At 37.0% G+C, this 27,128-nt stretch overlaps 1 protein-coding gene across 2 annotated transcripts in view; it reads left to right on the forward strand.

Annotated features, from left to right (window-relative positions):
• Nucleotides 1-27,128, forward strand: part of LOC144209268 (partitioning defective 3 homolog) — a 234,425-nt gene that overhangs the window by 158,772 nt on the left and 48,525 nt on the right. For both annotated transcript variants that reach the window (XR_013329067.1, XR_013329066.1), the window contains exon 25: nucleotides 3,666-3,795. The gene's annotated coding sequence lies outside the window, so the exon portion shown is untranslated. The remainder of the gene's footprint in view (nucleotides 1-3,665; nucleotides 3,796-27,128) is intronic.

The raw sequence follows: 27,128 nt of genomic DNA on the forward strand, positions 1-27,128 counted from the left end.
TATGGATCCGTAGTAAAGCATTCCATGGAGCATATTCATCCGAAAAGAACAGAATAGATTCAGTAAAGCGTCTCTGTACAAAATCTACATGCGAATAAATCCTCTAATCTCTCCTCAGTTTACACAGTAGAGTGGCTGAAAGCAATTACTCCTGAGAAAAGAATCCCTCCTCCCCAAACTCCCCTTGGTTTTTACCATTCCCATTGCTTTTGGCTCAAGTTAATCCTCTGAACTTTCCAAAATATCTTCCTCAATTCCCTTTTTTTCTTCCAGAGTGCAGACTGCAACACCCCGGAGACATCGTACACATAGGAGAGGCGATTGAAATAGCTGTCAAACGTGCACACACATACACACAGCTCTTTGTTATACCTGACCCCCACACTTCCCCCTTTGCCCCCATCTCAACACTCAACCCCACTCAGAGAAAGAGAGCCACATCAAGTTATTATCTCTTCTCAGTGGGATCCTCACAGGTGCTGAATGATGGCCGGGTGGGAGGATGTGAAAGGTACGGGGGTGGTTTTGGTTGGGGGAAGGAACAGAGGTGGAGGGGGGTAAACCGGAATTGAATAGAAGAAGAAGGGATTTCTTTCTTTTATGCTTAATGGGAGGAGGTGGGGAAATGAGTCCAATGGACGTGATTATTTAACGCTAGTGGAGAGGAGGTGGATTCTGACACCTGTGGGTGACTTAGGGTGATTGGGCATTGGGAGGGACAGGTCAAACATCTGTTGCAGTCACGGGCTATGGACTCAAGAGGAACTCAAGCTGGTCAACACAGACCAGAAATGGTAATGGTACGGCCCCGATGCATATTAAACACACATCTGCCTGGTTTGGCTTTCCCTTGGATTCTTCCCCCGCTAATGTTATTATTATCTATTGACTTTTGCTGTAATTATTTAGTTTTATAAATGTCCAAACCCAGACAATCCAATATCTAAGTGTCTGTAATTACATTGGCGGATAGGGTAGGGGGGTGTTGTATTTTCAACAATAATCTGAGTTTGATCAGGGATGTAATAAAGCAAGGATGATGAATTGTTTGCCGAACAGAAACAACAATGTGGCAAGGTTAAAAGATTTTACAAAATATATTTTGTTAGCTAAAGGGAAGGTTATTGGATTAGGGTATGATTGTGCATACCAGTGCCTTCTAATTCATCATCATGCTTTTTTTTTCTCAGTTAGATGTTAATCAGTAATATAAAAATTGTTGCTTGTGTAGAATCAAATCAATAGTGGCAGGACATATTTTTGGTTGTTGTTGCTGTAGTAGCCCTTGTTTTGCAACAAATAACCATGAACAGTCATATTTAATGATTTTTTTTATTTCCATGTTTTACCATGCACATATTTTTAGTAAGTTTGAAGTCAAACTCTTCAAACAACTTGCAAGTAAATATGCCAGAACAAATTCCAATTAACTAAACTCATTTACGCTACACTGAAGTCGAGTATACTATGAATGACAAGTACTCAGATAATTGTGGTCCAATTTCATTTCATCTTATTTATGTCTTTGAAGGGGTACACTGAAGCCTCAAATGCTGATGAAGGTTGACTAAAAAGTTACGAACCCATGAGCCATTCCAGGGCGAAACTTTGTTAGCCTGTTTTAAATTACATTCATTAGCCGAAATGTACCATCAAAAGCAAAAGCTTAATTGAATACAAATCCTCTAACTATCTGATGTCATCAGGCTTGTCATCGTGATTATGTTTTCCTGATTGGACAGCACTGTGCAAAGTATCTGTTTATGCAGTTTTTAAAGGATACAGATGTTGTATTTGAGCATGAATGCATGTGGGATCTTTAGTCTTTCCTACGACACGTGGTTTCTTTCTGTTCTTTGACAGTGTGTATCTTTAATGGTGACAGTGTTTTGTTCTTCATGTCTCTCGGGATAGATAATGGGAAGAGCTCCCCCTTAGTGGCGAATGGGCCAGAGGAGGCTCTGTAAACATGAGGGAATGAAGATTAATCACACACTGGAGATGGTGCTCCCACTTTAATAATCGGTATTGATTACTGTCACCTTACATCTGCGCCAACAGCTGCTGTGAGACGGTCCCGTTGCCCAAGGCTGGTCCACATTCTATACACAGTGCTAAAACTATTTGTATTCAGCACAGGGATAACTGGATTTAATAACAATAATCCAATAATTAAGTTGTTAAAGACATGGTATCTATTTAATTCCAATAAATTTAGTATTAAAACTATATGTGTCGTCGTGGGATCGGAACCTGCCTGATATTGTAGGGATTCACTTGCTTTTAATTGTAAATATCTGATTCCACCTTAGGTGTCATATGCCCACTTGCTAAATTTGACTGTGAACTTCAACTATGAGTATGCAATAGAAGGGTTGTACAACTCTAAAATGTCCTTTTTGTCAGCTATTTGCAGTATTTTATACAGTATATTCACTTTGTGAGCTCTACGCTCAAAACATTTTCACGTTGTTGTAAAAGTACAGATATCAATAATATACATTATACTCATAATATTGATCCAAGCTCACCCAGATTGTTGCACATTGCAACTGGGTGCTTTCTCCACTGGACTAATTACTCTGTTTTGTCACTTGTAAGACAGTACACACTTGGTCTATTTAAAAACAATTTAAAGAACTTCACCTCTCCCATAATTATTTGGCCCCACAACAGATCGATAGAGGCAGTTATTTGACTCACCCATGCTTTTTTTGAATAAATATTCTGGTTTAAGAGAACCAAGTCGGAAATGTGATGGGTATTGTTATGTGGTAATGATGATATGTTACCCCAGCTCATTATTTACTACAAACCATTCTTCTTGTTCAAATAAGTCTGTGCATTCAAATCTGCTCTATGTGTATTTCGTAAAAAAGTTATGGAAATGAAATAGTGACTATAAAATACAGTGAATTACATAATTTCTTCTTTTAATAACAGAGGCATCAAATGCCCAAAACCAACATGTTTACCATCCCTTCCAGGATGAGTTATTGTCACTGTCATGAATGATGTTGTTTTTTCCCTGTTTTTACGATAGGGCATGTGTAATGACAGGTTTGTTTAGCAGACATGACAAAGCATGTAATTATTTGTGTCATACTTTTGAGGTCAGTGTTTCAGACAGGATTAGCTCATCTGCATTGATTCAGAAGTATATTATATATAATATATATTATTATTTACTCTGTATGATTCTAATTGTTACTTTTATCTAAGGAAAATCATGAAACAAAATTCATTTATTCATTGATTTTATACCCTTTATCCTTTTTAGGGTCGCAGCAGATTTCAGAGGAAAGGCGAACTTTTTTGTCATCACTTTTGTGGCACTATTTTGTAACCATGTACTTTTAAAGAGTATCAGTTCATGTTATGTATTGTAATTCATCACATGCATTGATAAAAACTTTGTATCCTCAGGCAACACAAACAAGTGATCACAGAGGATCATTTTCTGCTAACTAATGCACCTCACCTGTGTCTTATAATAATTTTAAACAGGCAATCAGCAATTTACAATGGATTATCCTTTTGGGGGTAACCTTCCCAAGCATATTAATCTATTACGAGTCACCCTTGTGTAATTTCATATTAATGTAGGTGACAATTCATTAGGTGTTTCCGGCAGCTTCTGAGTGCTCAATGTACTGCAATTACAGCTCATGGTGGAGGGCCCTGACCCTGGAATGACTGCACAGCCACAGTGACCAGGGCAGCTAATGGAAGTAGAGGACTGAGAGGACAAGATGGCTGTGATACTCTCGCCAGGGAGCCTGACCATACTGACAGGTAAGAACAAGCCTCTTGTAATTATTTAGTGAGGACACCGACTAGGAAACCTAGGACAGACAACGGAAATGGTAATCAGATGGGACATAAGTACATAAGGTCGGCAGTAGATTTGAAGTGGAAGGTTTTTTTTATGTGTTTTTATTTTTTGCTTGGTAGTTCCTTGCCGTGCGTAACATTGAACATGAGCACATTGTGTAGTGCCAAGATGAATGAAGGCAATATACATTTTACAACCCAATAATATGAAGACATTGCACCACCTTAATGTGATAATTTATCTTTAAGCATGGCAATATTCCACCAAGATAGCATTTCATTGGTTATTTTATGTGCACAGCAAGCTATAATTTCAATAGCCCAACAGCCTTCGGGAAATACTCCCCACACTCCCACACACACACAATCATTTCCTTAGATACATCCCCACATAGTGTTAACACCCTTCTGTTAATTTAGATTTTGTTTGCCATTAAGAAGTTTACAGAGATCCATTTTCTAACTTTGACTCTAGAACAAGCAAACTTAATGACCTCCATTTCACAATTTATCATAAGTACTGTGATCTTTTAATGATGTTGATTAATGTGCTGTCTTCAGGGAACATAACTAAAACCAGAAATTCAGATCTTGGTGCACTCAATAGATGTATTCCGGGAAAGTTCAGGAAAAAATAGCCCTTTGACACTACTACTTATAAACTTTTAAATAAACCTGCTCGTGCAAAATAATAAGATATAAAAAAAATAAATGGTTTATTTATCCTGGTTCCATTTGACCTTACACAATAGTTTAGTTGAGCAGTGATCGCAATTTTGGTGCATAAAAGTACCCTAAACCCAATAAATATGACAAAAAGTATGAATACTAAAATATTGAGTATCATATCTAAATGTACTCCCACAGTATACATTCTGTGCGCAATGTAACTGCTTAATTGAATGCCTCGACTTAAGGGAAACTATTAATTATTCTGACAACAGCTTTATTGGACCTTCTGCCATCCATTGGAGGAGTATTAATTAAAAGCACCCAGCTGACCTCCCACAAAACGCTATGGTCCCATGACATCCTGGTTGGAATTAATGAACCAGAGTAATGGTGTTTTAAAGCCAATTTTGCAAGAATAAAACATAGATTTGCTCAGTAGAAAGGCACAGGGGGTCATTTTTTTAATGTACTAAATACATTTATCTAAAATCGGTGATGCTAAGAAAAGTTCATTGAAACTCAAGCAGGCTCGCACTTGAAGGCACATGTCTCAGTAGCTTAGGCGGCGTTGAAACTCACAAGTTAAACATAGAGTGACGAGCTTGGACTACCATTCCACCTGGTTTGCCCAATCATACCAGGCAGTAGAAGACAGAGAAGTTTGCAGAGGCAGGGGTGGGCAAACCGTTCTTCAAGGGCCACTGTGGGTGCACTTTTTTGTTCCAACCAATCTGGCACAGACATTTAAACCAATGGGGTTTCTGTTGAAACAAGAAGCAACTGACTGCAAACCACTGATTGCACTTCTAAGATACCAGATTTGTGGAAAGGTTCCCTCTTTAGAGGTTGGATAGAAAGCCCACACCCACTGTGGCCCTTTGTGGAATAATTTTCCCACCCACCCCTTGCTATAGGCACACATATTTCTACTGACATGGTGAGAAAGTGTTGATAGGTAGGGTTTTCTTTACAATGGAAGGAAGCACATGCAATATAATCCCATACCTCTGTAAATATGACATCTATTTTGGGCATATCTGGCAATGTTCAATTGGATAGCAGGTTTAGTCAATGCTGTAAGATCATTTTGGTATTTTAGTTTTCCCTTTTCTAGACTTTCACTTGGATATAGACGTAACTGTCCAGCTTGTTTATTTCAATGCTGTGGTGATAACTTGCCCACTTTGTCACTGCCAGGTCCTATCTGTATGTTTGTGTAAACCTTGTCACAGTAGTTTAACATGGGAATGTTTTCACCAACAGTCACACTTAATGAAGTTTTCTGAAGTCAATTTAAAGTAGTTCAGTTTCGTTCTCTGAGGGGAAAATCTTATTGGATACATATTTATGGTAAATTGTCATGGATTGATAGAACTCAGTGATGTGACGAGCAATTGGACAAATAGATTATACAGTACTTTATGCTGGAATTATCAGTGATCAAGTATATGATTTGGACTTTTAGTATCTGATTCAAAAGACATTTTGGAATAACTTTGCACAAAATATGTTGAAATTATTCTAAAATAAATAATTTATATATGATCACATAGATTATAATGCTAAATCACTAAGCAGTAACTGTTTTTTTTAAATAAATGTAAAAAAGATTTTGCTTACGTTAATGACAACCCCGACCTTCACTTGGAAATGCCATTCCTTTTTATATTCCTATGAGTTGGTCAGCCACTCTGAATGGGTCTTTAGAGACATATGTTCTCTCACTTACTGATGTTTGTATAGTCTAACATAACTGAATGAAAGGAGATCTGGACTGAAGTCATGTTTCATCAATTTTCTGGAACAGTTAAATCACAGCAAAGAATGCAGTTAAGTCTGTCATATTTAGCATCATGTGAGACAGACGAGTGGAGACAAGGAGTGAGTGACGCCAGATCCAATGAAGCACTGTCTCTAGCGATTCAAAGCCCCGCTTGGTCCAGACTGGGAGTCATGTGGAGGGGTTTAGGGGTAGCTGCTGCATAGCTAAGCTTTCCCTGGTGCTGATCTGTTAAACAGGAACAAGACTGCCACTTGGGTGACAGTGAGCTCGGGATTAAGAAACTGGATTTGGTTGCTGGTGAAGCATCGCAAAATCGAGAGAATTAAGGCAAAACAGTGAGCAGTCAGGCTCATCAAGGCGTGGGATATTTTGCAAGGCTTGAAAAAAGCCCTTTGCTGGATACTTGAAAGTTTATCTTGGCTGCTGCTACATCTGGCGGCAGTGAAAGCAAACCTCAACAATAATGTATGCTCCATTTGGAGCATAGCAGGTAGCCATGGATTTACAACCATTGGTACTTCTGAGTTTTGTTTTTTTTTTGCAACTGTGGTTACAATTTGTCTTTTTCATGTTTCCCGACATACAATTTTACATTGATGCTGAGCTTTCTAAAGTAAATTGAAAAACGTATCATTAATATTCTAGATATTCATAGCACAGTAATCAAAAGTAAGATGCAATAATAAACAGTACCCACAAAGAATATTCTGTAATACTATTGGTTTAGAGTTAATAAAAAAGATATTCAGCGTTGCTCAATCAGCTCTGCTCATTAAGGGATTCAATGTTATTTTTTCCCATTCTAAATATTTCTCTTCTCTAAATATGACAAAAACATTCAAGGCTGTATGCCATAGGCTTCAATAATATCACAGTAGAAATAAAGAAAAAATAAACTATGAAAAAAAAGAATAAGAATAAAACACTGGCTGCCTAAGCATGGGGAAAAAACACACCTTTAATTACAAAACTTCCATTACCGACTGTCTTCCTGTCAAAAAAACAAACAGGATTAAAAAGGTGTTTTTCACAATTTCGGTTGGTGTTACAAACAAAAGGACTATGTGTTGTGGTTCAGTGAAGTCCAATCGATGGAATTCAGTAAAATCCCCCCTGAGGTGACAGTAGGACTTTAATTCCCACAAAAATGCTACTTAAAATTCATTTCATGTGTCATATACTCTTTATCAGTATACGCCAGTGCTTTGCTGACTATCCCTGTAACGAAACTGCTCCACTTCATTATTTGCCATTGTCCCTGAATTGATCCACCAATCCATGCCAAGAAAAGAGGCCCAATCACCAATTAGTTCCCAGGAACGCCACCAGCTGCACACGTTATCACCAGTTTCCAAAAGGACTCTTTTGCCTTACAGTGGGTTGGCAGGGATTTCATGAGAGCAATCAGTCCAGATACTGCCTTTTGCATATTGTACTTATGTCTTTGTATTGAACAGTGGACTAGATAACAATACTCTAATTGCCTTTGTCTAGCATTTGCAGGCAGCTGGTAGCCGTATGAGCATTTAGTCTTGAGTGAGGTATATTGTTGGCCTGTGGCATTTCTGGGTCACTTATGTATTCAATTTATTTGCAAACTGTCTCAGTGCCAGATTTGATCTATATTCCTTTCATTATACGTAGTAAATAGACAATATTGCAGTGATTGTTTGGTGGTTTTCAATATTATAGCTGCCTCTTAACTCAAGCAATATTTAAATATAAGCATATTTTCCAGATTGCCCAGTTAAGGTTGCAGGTTGGTTTACCAAAACTGGTTTTGGATTGTTGGATGAACGCTAGTTTGTTAAATCCAGTGTCTTCTGTTACCTACTTGTCCTACCAGACCTACTAACAATTTGATTCCCAATTGAAGGCAAACCCTTTCCTTTGTATTTTTAGTTTCAACTTTGGTCTTGGCTACAGTAGAGTTTCAATTGTGGGCATCTGTGTGTGTACTCTGTGTAAATACGCAAGAAACCAATGATCCTTGATCTAAAACTGATTGCTTGGGCTTTATTGCAGTGACAAAGGGTGACAGTAGCTGTCTTGGTTGTCAGATGGCTCAGGCTGCAGCATATCAAACTGCAGTTTACAGCACGACTTATGACATGCTCAATCGGCCATTAAAGAAAAATCACTGTCAATGCTGCATTGTGTTTGACAATCAGTCATCAGAGGGAGGGGCATCATAAATCCTGTTGAACCACATATTATATCACAATGTTTGTCAATTTTCAGATTCCATATTGCATTGTAGACGTACATGTTCACCCAATTTATTGTCATCACTGAATGACATTTGGGTGTGGCTTATTTTTGTCCTCTCACAAATCCCCCTGAAATTGAATCTGCCTGGCCCACTTGGTTTTACAAATGTATTTTTCTGGTCAAATATATTTTGTTATACTCTAGCTATTACAGTAATTAACAGATGGATAGAATCACCAATCAAGACATGTTTTGTCGAGACAATTATTATCAGGACAGGGTGTTATAAAACTAAAGTAGCGCATAGAGAATTCAAATTAAATTATGTCATCAACCTTTGTGCCTGGACAATAGCCGGATAACATCTTCCTTGGGAAGATTTTTTAATTAGGTGCTGCCGGTGTGAAGCTCTCTCTGTCCCATACTTACCAATTCGATAGGATATTTCCAATAATTTGGACATTGCCTTACAGCTATACAAGTGAGAAGGAAGTTTCAGGTCTCAACTTTCAGAACTGGACAAGTTTAAATATTTAAAATGTTTTTTTTTTTTTTTTTTTTTTTTTTTGACAATGCCACACACACCAATATAAAATCTACACAAAAATATGATTACTTGTCAAATCTGTATTATCTTCAAGGTCTCCTGTTTGGGAGAGTTTGTGTGCAGGGCATAAAAAAATAATAAACACACTAGTAGCAATAATAGAATGAAGGTCATGCAAAATTCCAAACCATGAATAAAGCTGATGTAAGAGGCTGAAACAACCCTGAAAGGAACACATTCACATGCCAGTATCTAGGTTGTGAGATTGAGTTGTGCTCCGTCTACACTGGAAGATTAAAGTTATCATGTAGCATTGCACACAGGGCCTTGCTCCTCATAAAACATCTATTGGAGCTTTCCACATGACCCTGGCTTTCAGAGCGGGTCAAGTATATGTATATATCAGCAGAAGTAGGCCTTTGGAATTGTGTGTATACTGTTACAAGGCAGGAAACATACTACAGACTATAAGGAGTAATGAAGACTCATTTAATCTTTTATAGTTACATAATGAAAGAGGATCAATCATGAGGATGAAAGTAAAAATCTTTGCTGTCACTCATTGTAAACCTCATAAAAGCTAATTCCAGGGTCAACAACTATCTGATGGCAGAAGTACGATGAGCTAAGGTGAATGACAAGGGCTGCTGGAACACAGTGTAAAAAGAGACTACTCTTAATCCCTAAAATTTCCCCATGAAGCCAGCGTTTTTTTTTTTTTTTTAATTCTGGATTTATCCTTTTCCTGGGGAGAGGGATGTTATCAGCTGATGCTTTCTTCTCCTTCAACCCCCTTTTCCTCTCCCCTCTCTGCGATGCATCTGCCAGGTGTGATAAGGCAGACAAACTTTACCTTTTACAAGGCTATTAAAACCATTTTCCCCTGCAGTTTTGAAATGATTATCGCCTTAGGACCACAGTTCCAGGTTAGCTGATAGCTCACCTCCATCAGGCAATATCTTTGTGACTCTTTGAGGTTGTAGTCTGGCTGGGTGGTTGAAGATTATATGCATTTACTAAACAGCTTGAATATTGGGGGAAAACAGCAAGAGATGGGATGTGGAGAAGAAAAGGGAGGAAGGAGTGAAAAGTGCTGGACATCCACAATGCTGTGGTGGATGATAAGGATACAGTGATAGCTCATCCGGTTGCTGTCTGAGGCTTGAAATGACTTAATATGGGCACATTGATAGCTAAAGGCCAATTGCATTTCCTCTTATAGCTTTTATCCTTCCTTTTTATGTGTTATGCACAACAATAGAATTTCCATTTTGAATCCAAAACATGTTATTCTTTTGGAATAAAAAACAAAGCGTTACAGTCTAATCTAATAAACTAATTTATATTATTTAGTACACAAAATTAATTGTTACTCATTTGAAGTAGTTATCTTGCTGAAAGCTTAAAATATGGATTCATGTTCTAAATCTCAACAGAAGTACACCATCAATTCCGGTATTAAATAATTGATTTATTTATGATAGTGCACATCTTTGTAAGGGTTGCGGGGGACCTGGAGCTGATCCCAGTTGATTTAAGGAGAAATGTAGAATGCATTCTAGACTGGTCGCCATGTTTCGGGTATTAAATATTTGTACTATTGCCTTCCATGGAAGGTTTGATTGTAGACACTACCTTGGACTATTCTGCGTTGTCACTATGTTCTTCACACAATATCTGCTTTTAATTTGGCATTCAATCATATGATCCAATGTCCTAATTCTGCTTCATTTTATAGTGCTAATACTCTTATCCATGCTCCGCACTCCAATTCTTTTAACATTACCGGCAAAAAAATGTTGGATCATACCTGTCAAGATTAACTAAAGCCTAAGTTTTTACATCTCATTTTCCTCTTGAGTCAGTTAAAATCATTGTTGTTTTACCTCTTCCAAATATACTTCCTGCATGGTATGGATTGATTGTAATGGCTTCAGCATTTTTACCAACTGTTGCTTTGGCAGCACTAGCCTTTGGATTATCTGAGGGGGCTGAAAAACGAGCCACGGTGACAAATTGCTTAGTACTTCAGGGCTCAGGGGCGCATGAATTCAGTAAAAGAGCAAAGACATTCTCTCGCAACTTTCACATGTACTAGGAATATGACAGCTCTAGCAGTTATTTTAATATACATATATAGAAATATCAACATTCCCTTAATTGCTCTTAGGGAATTGCGTCTTGACCTGACCTCTGCTTCCTTACCGCATAATTACAGACTATGTCAGATAGACACATGCTGTTAGGTCAGCGACCTTGCAATCTCCATAAAGAATTGAACAGATGATAAAGCAGGGTTTACTACATCCTAATGATTAATTATCAGTCCAATGGAACCTGCAAATTAATTTTTAATGTAAACCTTTACAACAAGTCCATGTGGGGAGAAATGAATATGCGGTTAATAAGACCAATTGGGAGGCATAAAGGTTACTACAGAGAGAGGGAAAAAAACATCTGTTGGAAATTTGTAGAGTTGAATCTGCAATGAATTACAAATACAATGTTATATGATTCACATTTTTTCTTTCTTTAGCAGTTCAGATACACAATGAGAGACAACAAATTTAAGTCATGGATTGATACCTTTATGATCAGATCAATATTTGCAAAAGAAAAGAGCATCCTAAAATAATTTAACTTAATTAATATATTCTGTAAAAATTATTTCATAATCAGAATTTTCAAGGCTGTTTCACCCTGACCTTGTAACAGCACCTCTTTGTTATTCTAGACGACAACATCGCAAAACACCTTTGACTCTTGCAGCTTCTTTAACGAAAGCATGTTGACAGAAGTGATTGCAACTACTCGGGCGTGTTGTCAAGTGCCTGCACAATGTTGTTTATTAAGATACATTTAGGTCTGTTCTAAACGCAACCTTGGCTCTTTTTTGTAGGCTCCATACACCCTCGAGTCATTTAGGATTTCTATTCCCATACACATACTGGTTGTTGATTATAAAAAAAGAATAGGAATGAACATTGTTGATTATTTATTTTAGTTCACGACTAAGATTTTGGTTAATTGATGTGATGATTTTTTACTGTTTTAAGATGTACTTAAGTCAAACAATCTAACATATTTTAAAGAAATTAGGATTTATTCGCTTTTTTGATTAATTAAATGTCAATCCCTTAATAATCTAGAACAAATCTTGGCCTTCAATGTGTAAAAATGAGGGGTTTATTTTTGCTATAGAGTCTATATGTTTTTACCACATACCATTTGTTGTATTAAGACAAAAGCTCCCCAGGGAGATGAAAGGTTTTCTTTTTTTTATGAGCAAAACCTTTCAATAATGGAGTTCACTATTAATCATCCTGCCTGTCCCGGCTTCCCAGTTATTTCCTATTTCATTTAGTTTCCATTCAATATTGCCTGAGATTCTTCCATACACGCACACACCACCACATCTCAAATAGCTCTCTTCCTTCCTTTCTTGTAATGTAACATTATTGGCAAATGTATCTCAACCCGGACTTTGAATGCCTCAAATGCATGAAGTCCATCAACAATTAAACACCAATGTGACACAAAACTGCTTGGTTGGCACGCACTGATGGTTGCGTTGATACAATTATTTAATTTTGAGAACCAGATGCAATTGGATTAGTCACACAGCCCTCATGAAAATTGCAGAAATTAATGGAACTGCCTTTGTTGGCCGAGTTTTCCAATGACTCATTTACTCTCGATTCCCAAAGGCAGGAAATAAAACATAGTGAATTTGATGTAATATGGATTTTTTATTAGCACAAATGTAACATAAATAACAGATATATTGAATTCAATTATTTAAAATATATTCCTACCACTAATGTAACATATCTAATGTAATTATTAATATATTTTCAATGAGGTACAATAACCTAAAACCCTAAATATGCACCATCTAGAGATTTTTGCAGCATATTTGTCTGTCTTTGCTTTTGTTTTGTCATTTCCACCTGTTCTCATCAGCCCTTCTTTTGTGTTAGACAATGAACTTGCTTTAGGCACTAGTCCAGGTGTTCTTTGTCACATGACTTGTTTTGTATTAGTTCTCTACTTTTTTAAATTTTCTTTAGGTTTATTGTTTCCCCATTAGGTTCCATCCTGCCTCCCTCTATCTCACAATATTGTCAATAACCACACGATAATTTGACACACAATATTGTCAATAACCACACGATAATTTGACACACAATATTGTCAATAACCACACGATAATTTGACTGATCTAGATCACTGACATTTTAACCAATGAGGTTTCCACTAAAACTGCAACACCCTAGTAAAACACCAGATTGGTTCAAAGATGTCATCTTATATGGTTGGAATAAAATCCTGTACCCACTGCGGCTGTTTGTCGAATAATTTAGAGACCCCTAATTTAGAGAAATTGGTCGCTTGAGGTTCATTTCATTTTAAGTAGTCCACTACCCTCAGTTGAATCTGAATCAATTCTGGGGAAGTCTACAAAATAAATAAACTGTTGAGGAGTGACTATTTTTATGAGTTAGTCCCTACAGTATAACTCAGTTTGGAGGGTTTGAGGCAAAGTCAACAAAATAACCATGATCGAGATGACCAGGGCTAAAATCCCACAATTATAGTACATGGTGGCAGTCGTCATAACTTGGCTGTGCTTTAGCTGAATTTGTGTCAACAAGTCTTGGGCATGACTTATTTATGGTGTTTACTCTAGCTCGTCCCCAAACAAGGCAAACCAAGGGATCCACAAGAAAAAAAATGAGGGGGAGGGTTGACTCAGAGACCCAAACCTCAATGGAGCCCCTTGAACAAACCATTATTTTATATATTTATGAAGCCAGAGGTGTTGCTGCAATGTTGTCGCCCCAAAACATGAGTCATGCTGTGGTCATTTTTCAATTGCATCTGTTGTTAGATCATTTACAATGTGTTGCTGTCAACGTTTTTTGCTGTGACCCAAACTGAATTAAAAATTAAGGAATGCCGTTTTGATCGAATGGTACTATGCTCCCAAATTTAGGCTACCACCCCAGACTCATCATTTACACTTTTTTTCCTGGCATACATTGTTAATAATTCCCTGTGATTTTACTGTTTGATGCTCAGAATGCAGGAAAAACAAGCTTACAATAACAGATGAATATAGATAGATAGATAAAGATAAATATATTTTTAGTGCTTATAATGCAACATAATTATGATTAAATATCCATTTTACCAATTATCCTGATGTCCACACCCTATTTTTGAGACTGCTACTGAGTCTTTTAAAATGTACATGCATGCTGGTTAATGTTCAGCTACAAGCTATTTTCGCTCTTGTTGCCGTGGTGAGTCAACTCCCGTTGAGAGAAAAAAAGCACAATACATTATCAGTTCATCTGGCTTTAAAAGCCTTCAGCACCATCCAGATCTCAATGGGTTTCCATTTAGAAAACTGCTGCCTTTGGTAGGACCTTGGTGGGGGGGTTCACTTTATGAAATTATACCCAAAAGATGTGAGGCCATCTTTCCATCTGTGGAAGATGGCACATGTCTCTCATGGCAATTAAAAGGTAAATAAAAATAACATAGCCTTCAGGCTGGTTTTGCATTTTTATAGGGAGAAACCATCAGTTTTGAAACCTTCAATTTTTTATTTACTTGGGTAAACTCTGTTTTGCTTCATTTGTCAGTGTTCTTGATTGGAGCAAAACAATTTGGACTGTGCTGGACTATATGTACATGTATGCTGTGTGCATCTACATTATGCATATTCTATTACCTATGATAATATTGATTCGGGTAAAATGATGTGCAAGTAAACATACTAGGTATTCGAATTGTCTGCACTATTTTAATGTAGTCTATCTATGTACATTATGCATTAGAATTCTAATGTTTTAGGACCGTAGGCTCCATTAGCATTTTGATTGCATTCAGAGTTGTAATGAGAACAGCGCATCTCTCAGTGTCTTGAGCTCTTAGATCAACTCAATAGTTTATAATAACAAACTGGTTTGGAGACATCTGCTAGGTTAGTACTGAAATTGTTGCTATTCCAAGTTGTGTGCAGTGCTTGTGCAAATTGATGGAAAATAGGCCTTAATAATTCATTCATTCATTTGTGGAACTGCTTAACTTTGCAAAGGTCGCAGGGCGGGTGCTGGTGCCTATCTCAGCTAACTATGGGCACTAGGTGGGGGACCCCCTGAATTGGTGGCCAGCCAATTACAGGGCACAAGGAGACATACAATCATTTACACTCACACTCATGCCTAAGGGCAATTTAGAGTGTCCAGCCAGTCTATCTTGCATTTTTTTTGATGTGGGAGTAAACTAGATTACCTGGAGTAAACCCATGTAAGGCCAGGGGGAACATGTAAACTCCTTTTGGACCTTTGTGGGATCGAGCCCTTGACCGTTGTGAGAGAGCCACACGAACCCTTTGTCCACCTAAATTGTGCTTTTATTTATTAACCACTATTACTGGTCACATTTTTTGATTTTCTGGATATCAAACTAATAAAATATGAAACAAATGAAAGAGAATGTACACTTAAAAAAGAATCCCATGATGAAATCCAACTGAATTTCTCTGCAAGTGCCAGCCGTGTTTAAGTGTGTCTTGTAGAGATAACCAACATATGGTTGACATATGGAAGAACAGCGCAAAAGCTCTCCTGGCTTGTTTTACAAACCTTTTGAGAGATGTGCAAATACTTTTTAATTTGGGTAGGATCAAACCAGTCTGATCTACTACATTGCCAGACCTTTGGAATTCTTGGTTTGGCGGCAATTTAGTTGGAGCTCAGTGGTTGTTGCAAGCGTATTACCACGCTCATAACATAAAAGTGACATCATTGCACATCCTGCTGCAAGCTGCGTGGCTGATTACAGAGACTCACCTAATTATGAGCACCCATCTTATGGTTTCATGAACAAACACGAGGAACCATCTTTTACTCCAGGGGAATCAAGTTGACAGCCGTCTTGGTGACTCCTAGAAATGAAATGCTCGTTTCGAGACCCCCCCTCTTTTCTTTTTTTAAATCACAACAGAGGCTCAAGTTAAGCTCTTTATTCCAGAAGAGGCAGCATTGGAAATAGCTGGTGGTTCTCATCACCACATTTCCAATTCGGCAATCAGTTTATTTTATCCTCTATAATGCCTTCCTTTGTTTGGTTTACGTTTGAGTTTTCTACAGTAAATTCAAAGTCCTATGATTAATTCATTCACTGCCTAAGACGTCCATCGATATCCTTTCTAAAAGCAAAAGGTTGACTCTTAGGCAACGGACCAGTGGACACATTTTTTGCATGTGTGCCTCACAGTTCTAGGCTTAATGGTTCGCTCCCAGTTTGTTAATCTCTGTGTGGTGTCCGTATGTTCTCCCCAGGCTTGTGTGGGTTTTCTTCATGTACTCCGGTTTCCTTACACCTCCTTAAAACACGCATGGTAGGCTGGTTGAACAATCTAAATTATCCTTAGTTGTGAGTATGAGTGTGTATGGTTGTTATTTTCTTGGCTGCCCACCAATTCAGTCTCCAAAGTTTATGTAGTATTTTTTATTATTATTTTGACATCAATAATTATTGTCCAGTATTTGTTGTAGATTGTAATTTATGTGACGCTGATCACAAAATAACAGAAAAGAGCATGTGAAATTGAATGAGAAATTATTTCACTGTGAAATTTATAACGCCTTTAGTAATGTTTAAATTCAAGACACCATTTACTTAATTTTCAATTCAGCACAACACGATCAGCTACATTACATCTTCCCCTGCAAAACAATTATACTATTAACAATTAGTTTGGGATATCAATCAGATGCATATCACTTGGGTGAAACTTCATTATGAGAATGACCTATCCGCTGGCCTGTTGGGAGCAATTCAATTGGCTGTTTTTTTTATCCACTTTTTTTTCTTTAGTTTTGCTCGAGGGAATAATGGGAGTAGATAAAAGTGCAAACACACAGCAAAATCGCAAGAGACTGCACTGTGATGTTAAAAAGTCAATAAAAGCAGCAGCATGGAAGGAAAAAGTGATTAGCAGTAAAACTAATAGATTGTGGAATATTGTTCTAAAATGCAATTGCAATTGTTTCCTTTTCGGTTGGAGATAAGAAGTTTTAAGACTAGTTCTATTGTTAATGTATTTTGGCATAAAACCCAAATTCATCAAGGATGTTTTTTTAAGGCCCCCTGCATTGTTGACTGCTGTTATACGTTCCTTTTTTGAAGATTGTGCTGTTTTGTTCTTTTCCAAGGCGCTGCAGTGAGGGAATATTTTCTTTCTGAGTTATAACCAACACAAATATGAAAATGGATTCAGGATTTCTCTTCCAGAATGTTATCTATTTTCAATGAACTGCTGATTTTATCAGAGTCCACACTTCAAACGCAGATCTCATTGAGTCACCCTGTGATTGCCTTCTTTCTCCTTATCTCACAGCTCCTTTCTCTTTGGGAAGATGCACAAGAAATGTTGATAACAGAAAAAGTAATGGAAAGAGTCGAGTTTACCTTCAATTTATTATGCCTGCATGAGGGCAGTGCAATTGATGTATTGGCTGATACTGGAAATGGTGGTCATATGGGACACCCTTCTCTGCAATGCAATATTCAAAGGGAGCTTACATAATTCATTTATTATCTTCAGTTTTTGGGAGAATCAGCCTCAAAGTGTCAGTGGCAGACCCTTTTTAATTTGACAAGTCTGTGAAGATGGCAGACAAAATCTTGATGGCTTGACTTCTTAACTTTCTCACGGGACGGCTTGATATTGGGATGATAATGAGCCACTAGTTTCAAAAGAATAGATGAATTAATAACCAGTCATCTGTCTGGAAGGAATAGTTCAAAGGGCATCAAAATGCCCTGCCTCATATGGTCTCCATCTAAACGAGAGTTACCATGATTCATTCACGGCATACCTACCGGTTAATAAATAAACATGCTTTTGATGTTTGAACACAAATAGTCAACACTCTTTTTGAAATGCTTAGAAGTTCAAATGGAAGTCAACAGTAGAAGCGCATAACAAGGTCAATTGCTACTGTCAGCGAGGCTGTTCCATAGACAATGACACTACAAAGTTTAAACTAATCCCCTCCTCCCCAAAGACAGAACTTTTCTCCCTAGAGTTGAAAATAATGTTGATAATAAAGATTTTTCCTGAACTCATTTTTTTGTCCCAGCAAACTTTAAATTGGCTGTGGCTTTCCTATACAGATTAAAATCCAGAAATGTCTTTAAATTATTGTCCTAACCCAAATATAGTCATTGTTCATATTTTCCATTTAGATTGGAAGTATGTAGACACCTCTCATGCAATTCAAAACCTAAACAATAGCCAATATAATCTATAAATGCACATTGCTGCGTAGACTCAAAATGCACAGTTTTATTTCTGGGGCGGCTCTCTGCTTTATGGTGAATTCCATCCTGGTATACGCAGCATACCGTTTGTTCTTCAGTTGTTTGCCAGTGAGCCCCATTGTCCTACTCGAGTCAATCCACGCCGCATAGCATAAGAATTGTGTTGGCCATGATACTTATAATGATGTTTTGCTGATTTTCTATTCCTTTTGATTATCTTTTTACTAGCTCGTGCGTTGCCGTTCCAGTTATCATTTTCATTCCAAACTACCCACCCCCCAACTCCCAAAACACACACACACACACATCCATGTTTTCTAGGTCACATTGCAATAAATCACTTGCAACTGGAGCACATGCAATTCACTAGACTTTTCAATCATTCATCTCTTTTTAGAGCCCCCAAAAATAAATAAATAAAATTAAACCCTGTTTGTTAAACAACAACCACCTGGTAGCCGTTGGCTTCTCCCATGGTCCAAAATGAATTGGTGAGGGCCAAAGAGAGTATACTGTATGAAAAGAATATGTGGTGGAAATTCCAGCCAGGGATTTTGCTCAGCCTGTATTTACTTTAGCACCCCAAGACAGCTGGGTTTTTTTGCAGCTGGACATGAGATGCCATTAGGGAATGATCAACTACTTCTCTCACTTTTGATATACGGTATATTTATGAGGCCAACTTTCCACTAGTTCATTTTCAGATTGGCTCAATGCTCCTAAAATGGTTTGGAACAGTAGACTATGGTTTGGTTTGTGGCATGACAAAGGCTGTTTCAACCACTGAGAGGATATAGAAGCCAAAACAATTCAATCAATTGAAAAAATGTAATTTGAATCTTTAAGTAGACTTGCCATGTTTATCCAAATATGTTAATACAGTGCTTAAAGAATGAATAATATGTTTACCTGAGTGAAAGTTTCTGTCATAGAAGTTAAATTAGCAGTACAGAAAAAGAGCTAGACTGAAGAACTAGTCTTGAGTTATGGTAACATAATATGAGGGATTGAAATCTTTTCATTTTTTGTTAGATAAATTACATACACACTAATCAGGGAGTGAAATACAATCCAGACATATGCCACTTTTGTCGCTCTGCTCTTGTGCCAGCAACCGCTCATGTGAGGACAGATTTTTTTTATTGTTGCGTGTTCCCCTTCTCTTCTCTCCGCAAGAGAAGAGTGGCTTAGAACATGAATAATTAGTGACTGTGATAAATTGCAGTGAGCCCGATCCCAAGAGGCTAGTGGAGAAGTCTTACTCAAAGACGACAGCCTTCTACTGTCTCTAAATGAGATATTTTTAATATCTCAGTCAACAGGCAATTGGGGATTTCACTGAAGTCTGCTTCGACTTTGGAATTTTTTTTCCCATAATTACTCTGTGCTACATTTGTGTGCAAATTAAAATATGTCCAATTAACACTTACAAAAAGTCAGATGCCATATATTGGGTAATAGAGACTGCTAAATGAAAGGATGCATACTATTTTAGAATATCAGGAATTCTACTTAGTTTTTTTTTTTTTTGTATTGAGACAGTTTACAGTAATATTAAGTAATATAAAGCCAAATAGTAAATACTTAGGTTTTATTAGGTTAAGGTCGTTGGCACAATAGAAATGAGGCAGAGAAAAAGTTAAAATAAAATACATATAATGAAATAAATAAATACATAACTATATATATCAAAGTTATTCCTCTCTTGCAAAAAACATTAGATTCAGTTTTTGGGGATAACTGTTTGGTCTTTGGTTAACATTAGTAAGAGTGAACAAATAGCATCTTTCTAACATTACTGAAAAATGACTTTGAAAACTGATGCCACAAGTGTGTATGATATCCCGCTAATTTGACATGACAACATGCTGATATTTCTGCACAAGGATTGGGATTAGGAAATCTGTATGCTTTAGGAAATGAAAAGGACCATATTCTGATGGTCTGATGATCATGATGGAAAATGGCATGGGCCCCCATTTGGAAGAATACCAATGGCAGGCAGATGTTTGGCCACACGCAAAATGTTTGCCTGATTTGAACAGATTCTATTTTGTTATACCTATAAACAAAAAAGTATAACAGCTATTTTTTTTTGAATTATTGGAAGAAATGTCCTTTTTTTAAAAGCCAACTAACTTTTTTGATAACTTTTCTTTTCTATTCAGAAAACTGCAGACTTGAATACAGAGAATTTGTCAGATGAATATGGAGTTGGCAAAGACAATGAAAACATTTTAATCATCACTATTCCTACATGTAATAATTAGTATGATCCACTGGAACATAGTGTGACGACAGACAATTTTCCAGTACTATTTTTTGTTTTTTTTGTTTTACCTTTAACGATCACATAAATTGAGGAGTTGATACTGATTAATCCTTTTTTCTCTCTTAAAAGAAGGACCATTGGCTAAAATTATGTGCATTCAATATTCAAGAAATGGTTATAAATCAATCAGGGTATTCTTTTACAAGCGTTAATGTGTTAATGAACCATAACAGTTCATTGTCGCTGTCCGGTGCTGAACATTTGTAGTACAAACCTGGGTGTTTTTTTTTTTCTTTTCTGCATGACAACTTTAACATAAAAAGAGAAAACTAATCTGGCAACGTGTATTTATGTAAATGTCAAAGAAAGTAAAATGTCAGGTTACTGCAGCAGTGGCTTTGGGCTTTGTTTTGATTAACGCAATTAATTCTAGCCTTTTTTTAGTTGTTTTTTTAATGTTCCTGTCTTGTTTTTCCTCTTGGCTTTCAATCAACCCTGAATCAGCCAGGATTTTCTGAATGACTCATTAATCACATAAGGACTTAGAGTTTATGTGCATTACAGCATGTCCAGGTTGTATTACACCACATAATTGCATGCAAAAACATGTTTTACCATGCATTTATTGTAAGAATGCCCAACAAGTCATTTGTTTATCAACACAATTCACAGAGGACTAGCACAAAAAAGATAAATCAGTTCAATCCTATTCACACCTGGGCAAAGGAAGAAAAAAAAGACAGAGTGCAGCATGGTGCCACCTGACTGATGAATACACTCATGCATGTGGACACTTTGCTGGCGTACAGAGAATAACAGGGAGGGAATCTGGCACTTCATCAAGTAGACCCAGTAGTGGGAAATCGTTGTGCAGGAGCGATCAGGATGATACGTTTATCTAGCTTCCTCTTTGATACATAAATGGCTCAGGTTGCCTCTTCCTCTATTGAATTGAGTCTAATCAAACACTATTCTGTTCATGCCACCTGTTGCGTTGTGACTGTTGGAGTGTTGGTAAGAAAACAACTTTGGAAATATGTACGGTATTTAATTGAGCTCTTTACTAGCTGGTAAAAAAGTACAAGGTGTCCCCATTGCCAAAGTCAGAGAATCCTGGGATTGATGGATGCAAATAATGTTGTGTATTTTTCACACATATATTGTAAATGAACAGATTAGACTTTGTACACTAAATGTTAGGCTTTGCGAAAAATATGGCCTGGCTTAAATGTTTACTATAAAATTTAAATTAATATTAGTAGATGATTCATTTTGTCCTTTAGTGTACCAGATTTTATAGTTTAATATTTGTCCCAAACTAATTTGGCCTGGCCTAAATGTGTACTGTAATATTTAAATTAATATTAGGACATCATTCCTTTTGTCCTTTAGTGTACAAGTGTTTTTTTTTTTTTCAATGCCACCTGATTGTGTAACGGTTCACTTACCTAACTTGCGTGTGGGAAAGCTCGGGATTGATCCCCCGCTCGATTGCGGTATGATTTTGAATGTGAAGGGTTGTATTTCTCTGTTTTTGGTTTATGGCTGACTGGCGACCAATCTTAGGTGTAGTCTGCCCTTTGCCCGAAGTCAACTGGGATAGGCTCCAGCAACCCCCGCGAGGAGGAAAATGTGTTTTTGCAAAACATGTTGAAACTAATTTGAAGACACACATCAATGAGGCTTGTATGCGCTGATCTGTAATGAGATTACAGCTGAAGGCAAATGGAAAGACATTTGTGCGAGTGAGTTAATTGGCAGCTAAAAGACCTAAAGATGTGATGCTGTGCAAGGCCCAGTAACACAACAGCAAGTCAGATCCAAGGCATGACTAATTATTCCAGGCTGTTTGCCAAATTCGCAATATTGCAGCTTCACAAAAGCGTTTGATGCATGACTTGCTCTGTGTTACATTATATGGAAGATAAGGTTTATTCATCTTTCACAATAAACATCCAAGAAGAAGGCCATCAGTACCTCATATGAAGGGCTTCTAAAATACTTTTTTTACCTGTATACCTTTCTTTTGGAGCACAATCTTTAGAGTAGTAATATTTAAAAAAAATATTTGTATATTCCAAGCAATGATTGCTAGAAGACTACTTGCATACATCACATTGTTTTTCAAGCATAGATACATCAATTTATCTTTGACAGTCACTGAATTTGGAAGATTTATTTTTGTAGAAATATTAGATCTATTATTTAGAAATACACAACTGGGTAAACAGAAAATAGGAGCGAAAAAAGAAATCATGGAAACGGTATTGTGGAGAAAAAAGGGGGTGGATAGGAATTTGCTATAAAAAAATGCCGCAAGGTAAATAAGATTTTCTTCCATTTCTGCTGGTATCTGTCAAAACACTGGCAGTCGCGGCTTAAGATAAGATGGAAAGTCAGCATGTGTTTGTGTTGAGGTGATTATCTATAGGGTGGGGTTGTGGAGGATTCATTTTTGGAGGATGAGTGAGAAGGGAAAAGAGGGTCTAACCATGACTATACCACCCATTTTCACCCCACCTGATTCTCCACCCCAATTTACAATACCATATAAAATAATAGTGATGTGATGTGTTTGGACAGCCTTTGAACAGCGGTCTCCTGTGACATCAATCAGCCATTAATGTTGAGCCAAAAAAAGATGAAGTAAAGCCACTAATCGTGATCTGGGGTGATGGTGATTCACACTTGTTTAGCTGCATACTATTTTTGTAAATGTTATGGACTTGTTCTCAAGGTTTTGCAGGATTATATTAAAAAAAACATATACTAAAGATAAGAGACAACTGGAAAGTATGTAACACAATATGTAGGTGACAGGATGGTTTCTTATGGTGGAAGGAATGAGTAACAGTAGACTGAATTAAACCATTTTAAAAGCGTATTTTATGCAGTTTGGACAATTTCATCATTTTGTCTTTTTCACTGCAGCCTCTGACTTTCCCTTCATCCTTTCTTACTCATTTAGGCATTGTCATGAGACATCTGGCACTGGCCAGAGATTTCTTAGCCAATGACCAATGTCTTCAATAACAAGGACCTATGGCTCCATTAGCCATCTTGTGATTATTTAATCATTTTTTAGATGGCTTTAATTGAAATGGTATGATGGATCATCAAGAGGTTGGCTCACTACAGAAAGGTTTAATTGGGCCCCCGTCCTTAGTGTCCCACTATGTGTTCACCCAAAGGCAATATTAGTCATGGACCAAGGTAGGAATTGATGTGAGTTAGATGAAAGGTAGAGGCAGACAAAGTTGCCTGATTCTTATTTCTGCTTTATTGATACATAATCCCAGTAAACATGACATAATTAAAGCTGACACAAATCGGAAATGAATAGACAAGCAAAACAATTTTACTTTAGATTTGCACTGGTTAATTATTCAATTGGGGAATACAACTATCTTTCTATCCGCCCATTTAAGCAAGATACTGCTCATTAAAATTCTGGAAAAGGAAGGAAAGGGTCGGATTCCATTGAAAAAGAATTGTGCATGCACCAATCTTATTAAATCAGCTAACATTGTCATTTGATTGTTGCCAGACATAAAGAAAAGAAAAACATGGCATTCATAACAAAGTTCAAAATGGATAAACTCAAAACAGAACACATGCCACTTTACAAACATTCAAATGTATTTCAATTGGAACAAGGCGAAATCTGGTAAAACATGAGAATGTCATCTTATGAACACTGTGTTTTTTAGTATTGTTAAATGCCCACTGAACCGTAAAGTTGGAACGCCTTAGTTACTTAAGTGCAAATCTCAGATTGCCATTACTTCAAGTCACTAATATGCTTGCCTGCTTGGAAAGGTAAAACATAAATTTACCATGATAGATCATAGATTGATCATGTACATGCATTAATTTTCTTAAACACTTATCCAAATTATACTTTTCCAGTTACCTGGTGCTAATTAGAGGTGTCTTTTGCTTTGACCTATTAATCACACAGCCCATTCATAACAACCATTTCAATTTCTATCACATGCTAACCACGACACCACTCTGTCATAGTTCTCAGGTGCCTCAGATTAGAAGGCTTTCCTCCATGGCCCTTGTGAGATGTCATGCATGTCAAAAGATAATCTCTGAACTCTTTTTTGAACTATTTTCCAATCCTTAAGGATTGAAAGTTAAATACAGTTTTAGATCAGCAAAAAGTCATGTCACCAATGACTTTGCCTTACATTTATTTCTACCCGCAAAGATTATTTAGGGCCCTGATGTATTGAACCCATGGGAATGTTCTCTCTAAGTCTCTCAACTGGCTTTGACTTAAAGCATCATCAAAGGCAGAAGCAATGTGCCTGCTTAGCTGTTTACGTCAATACATGTACTTTACGCTTCCCCTCTAAGTCACTAGTTGTCACAAATTGAATGTGTAAATTACAACACCAACAAAGAATGGAAACTATATTTAAAATCACTAAGAATGATTTTGAAGCTTTTTTAAAACTCTACTTTTCACAATTTAATTCCACCACAAATAACACATCATCCTTACTCAAAGTATGTTGTCGTCTTTGATTTTAATGTTATTCATAACCCATCAAGAAAATTAACCAATATATCGTCTGAGCTAATCACTAAACAATGCCATGACACTTATCCTACACTTGTTTCTTTGCTCCCTCTGTTTCACTCTTATCTGGTATTATTACAGTGATGTTATGCTAATAGAAGAATTAAGTTGCTTGATGATGTACTCTGCTGATAGGTTGACTGACTGTAATCTTAACCAATTTCACGACCTTGAAAAGTATGTTGCTCATCCCTGTCCTCCTTACACTGGACCTGTAATAATGATAAACATCATTATCTTATTGTAAAGTTAAATGAGCTCATTCCAAATTAAACAAATGATGATGTTAAAAACATTAAAATTATATCATGTCGCTAAGCCCTACTTTAAATATATATGTATATATACTTTAGATGTATGCATTATGCCATGACTGTCAACACTCATCACCCTGCTTCACTTGGAGATTTGATCTAATTTAACATATACATTAACTGTATGTATTATATAGCGATTGCAGAGATGAATCATTTTGCATTACTTGGAGAAGTTGCATGGTTGAATCTCATCTTGAATCTCTCACTTGTGCTGCTTAAACTGTATTCGAGGTCAAACAAAATACCTTCAATGCCGAGCCAGCATTAAATAGTGATCATCAGTTGAGATACATGGTGCCTTCTTAAACACTAATCTCAAAGCAAACCTTGTGTTGTGTGCATGCAACTTTGTGGACAGATCACTCCATATTGTTATTTTAGTGGATTAGACTTTATAAGTCATGTGTAATCATGATTGATGACACTTAACTCATCAGTTTAAAGGAAGTACTGAGTTTTTTTATCATGATTGTGGTCTTTTGTGTGATTGTGCCAACCACAATTGTTTGGGGATATTAACGCATGAGTATAAAAAACTTGTCAGAAAAAGGTGGTGTGTTAAAGTTTGTTTGGTGTTTGTGACATGAATATTTTTGGATGCTGATACACATTAAGGTGAAGACTCAGATATTGTGACAGTAATTTTCCTAAAACATAGGCAAATAGAGAAAAATCTCATTTGGATTCAAACTATAGTCTCAAGGATATAACATAAGAGCATTTCTGTGATACAAGTTGTTTCAAAGCTGTTACTATGGTGACACTTCATTACGGTTGCTTTGCATAAAAGAGTCAGGGTAAATTAGAAATCCAATTTGTATTGTTTGCTATGCTCGGAATAGATTACCAATGTATCAGGCCGGTGATGCTAATTCGGTTGGCAGTCAGCGTTGTTGTGATGAGAAAAGAGAGAAGTGAGGGGGCGGCATTTGTAAAATGTGTTGTGTTGTTTGTCATCATTTTTATTTATCTTACAGCCACTCCACAGGCATCAGGCATATGGTTTATGATAATTATAGTCCGTATCAGGTCTCTCTCACCCTGAGTCATTCTCACATCATTCGTGATTCACTGTGCCCCTTTATATACTTTCAGCTTGCACTTTCAAATTCAATACAAGTTTGAACACTCACATTAGCATACCGCCCAAAGGTGGGGAGGGGGAGAGTTCCAGTCTTTTCTTTAGTTTCGCTTGTTTTGCCCGCAACTCCACCAAGATGAGTTTCTGCGAGAGGTGTTGTTGATGCACTGTAATGTTAATTTTATCCCTCAGTGGAATCTGATACAGCAGTTTCAGGCCTCACTACTTCAAGGACTCGTACAACTTAACTGAGAAAGAGAGCGATAATTATACGGTTGCCGATGTTGACTATCAATTTACCTCTGGCGACAAGAGATGTGAACAGGCAATAAATTGAAATGTCCTTGCTTTTTTATCTTATTTCTACTGTTGTTCCAAACAAGAAAGACCGGAACATCAATTGATAATGTCACTTTGATGTGCTAATGTTTATAGTTATTGGATTATGTAAATTTTTAACTGAAAGTTCATTTCTTGG

This window comes from Stigmatopora nigra, chromosome 16 (assembly GCF_051989575.1).
Source record: "Stigmatopora nigra isolate UIUO_SnigA chromosome 16, RoL_Snig_1.1, whole genome shotgun sequence".
NCBI lineage: Eukaryota > Metazoa > Chordata > Actinopteri > Syngnathiformes > Syngnathidae > Stigmatopora > Stigmatopora nigra.